The following is a 7,176-nucleotide window of genomic DNA, read 5'->3' as shown; positions in this document are numbered from 1 at the left end:
TGTCCATGCACTACCTTCACAACAACAACAAATGTCCATGCACTACCTTCACAACAACAACAAATGTCCGTGCACTACCTTCACAACAACAACAAATGTCCATGCACTACCTTCACAACAACAAATGTCCATGCACTACCTTCACAACAACAAATGTCCATGCACTACCTTCACAACAACAAATGTCCATGTACTACCTTCACAACAACAACAAATGTCCATGCACTACCTTCACAACAACAACAAATGTCCATGCACTACCTTCACAACAACAACAAATGTCCATGCACTACCTTCACAACAACAACAAATGTCCATGCACTACCTTCACAACAACAACAAATGTCCATGCACTACCTTCACAACAACAAATGTCCATGTACTACCTTCACAACAACAACAAATGTCCATGCACTACCTTCACAACAACAAATGTCCATGCACTACCTTCACAACAACAACACATGTCCATGCACTACCTTCACAACAACAACAAATGTCCATGCACTACCTTCACAACAACAACAAATGTCCGTGCACTACCTTCACAACAACAACAAATGTCCATGCACTACCTTCACAACAACAAATGTCCATGCACTACCTTCACAACAACAAATGTCCATGTACTACCTTCACAACAACAACAAATGTCCGTGCACTACCTTCACAACAACAAATGTCCGTGCACTACCTTCACAACAACAAATGTCCATGTACTACCTTCACAACAACAACAAATGTCCATGCACTACCTTCACAACAACAACACATGTCCATGCACTACCTTCACAACAACAACAAATGTCCGTGCACTACCTTCACAACAACAACAAATGTCCGTGCACTACCTTCACAACAACAAATGTCCATGCACTACCTTCACAACAACAAATGTCCATGTACTACCTTCACAACAACAACAAATGTCCATGCACTACCTTCACAACAACAACAAATGTCCATGCACTACCTTCACAACAACAACAAATGTCCATGCACTACCTTCACAACAACAACAAATGTCCATGCACTACCTTCACAACAACAAATGTCCATGTACTACCTTCACAACAACAACAAATGTCCATGCACTACCTTCACAACAACAAATGTCCATGCACTACCTTCACAACAACAACACATGTCCATGCACTACCTTCACAACAACAACAAATGTCCATGCACTACCTTCACAACAACAACAAATGTCCGTGCACTACCTTCACAACAACAAATGTCCATGCACTACCTTCACAACAACAAATGTCCATGTACTACCTTCACAACAACAACAAATGTCCGTGCACTACCTTCACAACAACAAATGTCTGTGCACTACCTTCACAACAACAAATGTCCATGTACTACCTTCACAACAACAACAAATGTCCATGCACTACCTTCACAACAACAACACATGTCCATGCACTACCTTCACAACAACAACAAATGTCCATGCACTACCTTCACAACAACAACAAATGTCCGTGCACTACCTTCACAACAACAACAAATGTCCATGCACTACCTTCACAACAACAAATGTCCATGCACTACCTTCACAGCAACAAATGTCCATGTACTACCTTCACAACAACAACAAATGTCCATGCACTACCTTCACAACAACAACAAATGTCCATGCACTACCTTCACAACAACAACAAATGTCCATGCACTCCCTTCACAACAACAACAAATGTCCATGCACTACCTTCACAACAACAACAAATGTCCATGCACTACCTTCACAACAACAAATGTCCATGTACTACCTTCACAACAACAACAAATGTCCATGCACTACCTTCACAACAACAAATGTCCATGCACTACCTTCACAACAACAACACATGTCCATGCACTACCTTCACAACAACAACAAATGTCCATGCACTACCTTCACAACAACAACAAATGTCCGTGCACTACCTTCACAACAACAACAAATGTCCATGCACTACCTTCACAACAACAAATGTCCATGCACTACCTTCACAACAACAAATGTCCATGTACTACCTTCACAACAACAACAAATGTCCGTGCACTACCTTCACAACAACAAATGTCCATGCACTACCTTCACAACAACAAATGTCCATGCACTACCTTCACAACAACAAATGTCCATGTACTACCTTCACAACAACAACAAATGTCCATGCACTACCTTCACAACAACAACAAATGTCCATGCACTACCTTCACAACAACAACAAATGTCCATGCACTACCTTCACAACAACAACAAATGTCCATGCACTACCTTCACAACAACAACAAATGTCCATGCACTACCTTCACAACAACAAATGTCCATGTACTACCTTCACAACAACAACAAATGTCCATGCACTACCTTCACAACAACAACAAATGTCCATGCACTACCTTCACAACAACAACAAATGTCCATGCACTACCTTCACAACAACAAATGTCCATGTACTACCTTCACAACAACAACAAATGTCCATGCACTACCTTCACAACAACAACAAATGTCCATGCACTACCTTCACAACAACAACAAATGTCCACGCACTACCTTCACAACAACAACAAATGTCCATGCACTACTTTCACAACAACAACAAATGTTCGTGCACTACCTTCACAACAACAAATGTCCATGCACTACCTTCCTAATGTAGTTGCTTCGTTCCTTTTTCCTTGCTATCTCCTTTATTTGCTAGTCATGCTAGATCGTGCTTCATTTCTTTCTCTTTTTTTCATTTTGCTTGTCTTATCTTTACCTATGCTATACAGTGTGTTTCAATATATTTATCTGTCTGTGTCATTTAGAAATGAAACCACATCCGTTGATTCCCCCCATGAATGATATGTCTAAACCATCTCTGTTCACTCCGGTCCTGCAGGAAGCAGCTAACTTTTTTTTCCTGGTAACTCCCAGGACCGCTGCTGACCTTTTTGCCCTTGCCATGTGTGAGTGCTCATGCTCGTGACGCCCTGTCTCTCCATTCTCCACCCCTTTGTGCAGACAAGCCCCAATTTTACTGTCAGGGCCATCACTGTCCTATCTGTGTGTCCATGAACCTCTGCCCACTTACTGCCACTGAGACCATTATACTTCCTGAGGTTGCCCCTTTAGTTCCAACCCCTTTTATTGTCTAAGGGCCCCTTTTCTCTTATTTCCTCGAAGTTAAATTCTGCCACTCCTGCCTGCATTCGCATTTTCTTCCCAAAAGGTCAATTTCAAGCCTCTAGTGCTGTAGCGGAGGCTGTGTCCTGCCCATGGTCCCCCATTTCCCCACTTTCATCCCTAGAAGCCAGAGGAGGCTTGCTTCAAAGGCTTGCTGCAACGTGCTCCCTGCAAGCTTCATCTCTGGCCAGGGCTATGGACAGGACAAGCCAAAAGTTTTGAAAAGGGATGTCCAGAAAGCAGCTTTATCCGATGATATGGGGGCCCATGGCTGGATGAATGCAGGCAGGCATTTCTTCACTTTCTGCTAAAGGTCCCAGAGGGATGGAGCTCACCACAACCACTGGCTTAGTAATTCATCACTCTTTGGCTTTCCTCTGTCCTGTCTCACTTCCCCATGCCACTGCCAGCACCTCCTGGAATCACCTCCCAAACAAAGCTACCGATGACTTGAATCCTTGTCTCAGGGTCTCCTCCTGGTGGAACCCAAATTAAGACAGCCCGCAAAGATAAGAACAACATTATTGTACACTTTGCCGTGAAAATCCGGAGTTAAAGTGTTCAGTGAATAATGAATATGCCTCCTTAATTTCTAAGTACGGTAGCCCTACTGATAATTACATTGTATTTTATATAAACTCAATTGAATGCAATAGCACACGTCGACCACCTTCTATGTGCAGTATGCTGAGTTAGGTGCCAGTGATGGAGACAGAGGCTTAACAAGCATCAGGTCCACCCACAGAGGGCTTAGAAGGAGATGGAGTTAAGGCATTTGCAAAATCCCTCTGAGTCCCGGGAGTTATTTGTGTGGAAAGTGAGAGGAGCACCTTTTCTTTTGAAAATCTGTTGTGTTTTATGTAAGACTTTCGGAGACTAATTCTAATCACATCCTCCAGTCATTGGTGCTATGTTATAAATGTTCTTCTTACCTTTAACCCAATGGAATTCCTAATATTGTTTTACACAGGTCATGTCTGTCTAGCTGCACATATTCTCTTCCCTCTGTTCCCTCCTGCATCTCAAGGTAGGCTCTCACGGATTCCGTCCATCTGGACCACATTCTTTTGGCCTAGAGTCCAGATTTTAGAATTTCCTTTCATTAGAGGTCTACTGCTAGCTAAGTGTCTCAGTTTTCTCAAAAGATACTTTCATTGGTAAATTATTCTAGGTTGATAGTCTCACTGTGGCGGGTCTATATGTGGGGCTTCCTTTTTTTTTTTTTTTGAAAGGTAATCAGTTATTTAATTAGATTATTAGGACATTTAAAACACCAATTTGTGAGGATAAATTCCATTTGTCAGGGCAAACACAGATCGCAGGTAGCCCTGGAGCTGAGGAATAGCTTTGATTTTTGGTAAAACTTGTGAGTCCACAGCTTTCTGATCAATCTTGCGCTGCTCTGTTATCTCGTACTTCTCTTTTTCTGTGTCGAAGATCTCACCTTCCTGGTGTCTGGGCTTCCGCAGCTTCTTCTTCTTAAAATAAGCATCAGTAAGATGTTTTGGGATTTTTACATTGCTGATATCAATTTTGGTTGAGGTGGCAATGACAAATTTCTGGTGCATTCTTCGTAGAGGAACTCGATTGAGGACCAGAGGTCCAGTCACAAGTAACAAGTCACTAGCCAGCTGCTTCAGGAAAACCACCCTCTTGCCCCTGTGGCGACCAGTGAGGATGATCAGAATGGTCCCGGGGGTAATGCTGGCTCGCAGTTTTCTCACGTGCTGACTAAAGGGTTTTTTGCCGTGGCTCAACAGCTTTCGAGGCACATCTTCAGTAGGATAATACCTAGGCATCTTGCGAAGTTTAACCACCCGGGTGCCGCCGTTTTTGTCACCACCAACGGGTTTTGTAACAGTTGCAAGAACCTTCTCTTTCTTTTTCTTTTCAACCTTGCATTTAGCCGCTGAGTACTTCCTCTTGTACAAGGCTTTTCTGGAATACATGGCAGATCGGGAATACCTGCCAATTCCTCTGACAAGAACAGGATTGCGGCTGCAATGGGGCTTCCCCTTCTGGGGCTTTTTAGCCTTGAGGCTAGCCTTTCTCACTTTGCTACCAGCATCAGCCTTCTTAGCTTCAGGTTTCTTCTCTTTAGTATCCGGCTTCTCAACTTTTTCACCGGCCATCTTGCAAGATGGGAAAGAGAACTAAGGCCTCCTTTTATCTCTGTATCTTGCATGGGATTCACTGGACTTAATCTGTGGGTTGGCGTCTGTCATGAGTTCTAGGAAATTAGTGGCTGTTATTTCTTCAGATATTACCTCTGCGCCATTTTCTCTCTCTTCTCTTTACAAAACTCTAGACAGATATGTTGGACCTTCCCGTTCCTTTCTCCACATCACTTTATCACTCTTTCTTCTTTCCATATCTTAATTTCTCTGTGTTCACTGTGGGAGTTTTCAAACCAGTCCTTGATTTTAACTCTCAGAAACTGTGTCTAATTGTTTTCCATTGACTTCTTAATACTTTTAATTTTCAAAATTCTATTTGTTTATTTTTCAAATCTGCTCAGTCATTATCTATAACCTCTTATTCTTTAATCGTATTTTCTTCATTTTATTTCTTTTTTTTTTTTTTTTTTTTGAGACGGAGTTTCTGTCTTGTTACCCAGGCTGGAGTGCAATGGCGCGATCTCGGCTCACCGCAGCCTCCGCCTCCTGGGTTCAGGCAATTCTCCTGCCTCAGCCTCCTGAGTAGCTGGGATTACAGGCACGCGCCACCATGCCCAGCTAATTTTTTGTATTTTTAGTAGAGACGGGGTTTCACCATGTTGACCGGGATGGTCTCGATCTCTTGACCTTGTGATCCACCCACCTCGGCCTCCCAAAGTGCTGGGATTACAGGCGTGAACCACTGCGCCCGGCCCATTTTATTTCTTTAAGCATATTAACTATTCTTATATTCTCTGCCTGGTAATTTCCACAACAAAAGTCTTGGGGGGTCTGATTCGTCTCTCTTTTTCCGTTGGCTTTCACTCTTGATTATACAAGATGTTTTCTCGTGTTTTTTATTATGTGTATATAGTTTCTGGAGCTGTGTATGTGTAGGTTATTTGAGATCTAAGTCGAAGGTGGATTTTCATAGGTTTGCTTCTGCCAAGCACTTGGGAAGATAACCAGCCTGAAACCACCATAAATTCACCTGAGGTAAATGCATTACTGCCTCGGTTAGAATGAATTCGGCTGCAAATTTGCATGGGGGCAGCTTGCACTTATGAGTCCCCATGGAGGCACTCTACCCGCAGCACCATGCATGGTTCCACTATATATTTGCTTGCATTTTGGGAGACAAGAGAAAGGAGGTTTAATTTCTAGTTCACTCTTACATTGACAATACAACGTTTTAGAGCAAAGTTTCTCAGCCTCATTATGACTGGCATTTGGAAACAGGTAATTCGTTGCAGGAAGTCGTCCCGTGCAGTGCAGGGCGTTTGGTAGCATCTTTGATCTCTACCCACTAGATGCCAGCAGCACCTTTCCAACTGTGACAATCAAAAATGTCTCCAGGCGTGGCCACATGTCCCCTGGGAGGCAAAAATCACCCCAGTGAAGAAACAACTACTGCTTTCAGGTACCAGCAGGGGGGTCCCCTTTTACACCCCATCCTTGGGTAGATCTTGAGCCTTGTCTCCTTTTCCCATGGAATTATGGAAATCAAAGTTCAACATTACCTTGCTCAGCAAAGTAGGTGGGGAAAAGCAACCTACTCAGTGCATCATCTCTTTATGGCCTCCAGACATCCCAGTAGTCACTGCCCAGCTCACTGATACTTTGAAAAGGGGTGTGTGTGTACAAGCACATGCATGTGTGTGTTTCAGGGTTCCTGGTCTGCCATATTACTGGAAACAGGAGCTCTTTTAACTTCTTAAAAATATCATTATATCCTTTCACCAAGTCCCCATTTTCCTCACTTCTATAAAATTTTTACTTTTAACAGGAAAATAATTACTATCAACGGTTGGCTGAAAAAAGAAAGAGCAAAAGTATGGTGCAATAGGAGAA

At 42.8% G+C, this 7,176-nt stretch overlaps 1 pseudogene; it reads right to left on the bottom strand.

Annotated features, from left to right (window-relative positions):
• Positions 1–4,409: 4,409 nt before the first annotated feature.
• LOC100402765 (ribosomal protein L6 pseudogene) lies at positions 4,410–5,321 on the bottom strand (annotated as a pseudogene).
• Positions 5,322–7,176: the final 1,855 nt, after the last annotated feature.

This window comes from Callithrix jacchus, chromosome 12, assembly GCF_049354715.1.
Source record: "Callithrix jacchus isolate 240 chromosome 12, calJac240_pri, whole genome shotgun sequence".
NCBI classification, from domain to species: Eukaryota; Metazoa; Chordata; class Mammalia; order Primates; family Cebidae; genus Callithrix; species Callithrix jacchus.
This window is presented reverse-complemented; position numbering and strand designations above follow the sequence as displayed.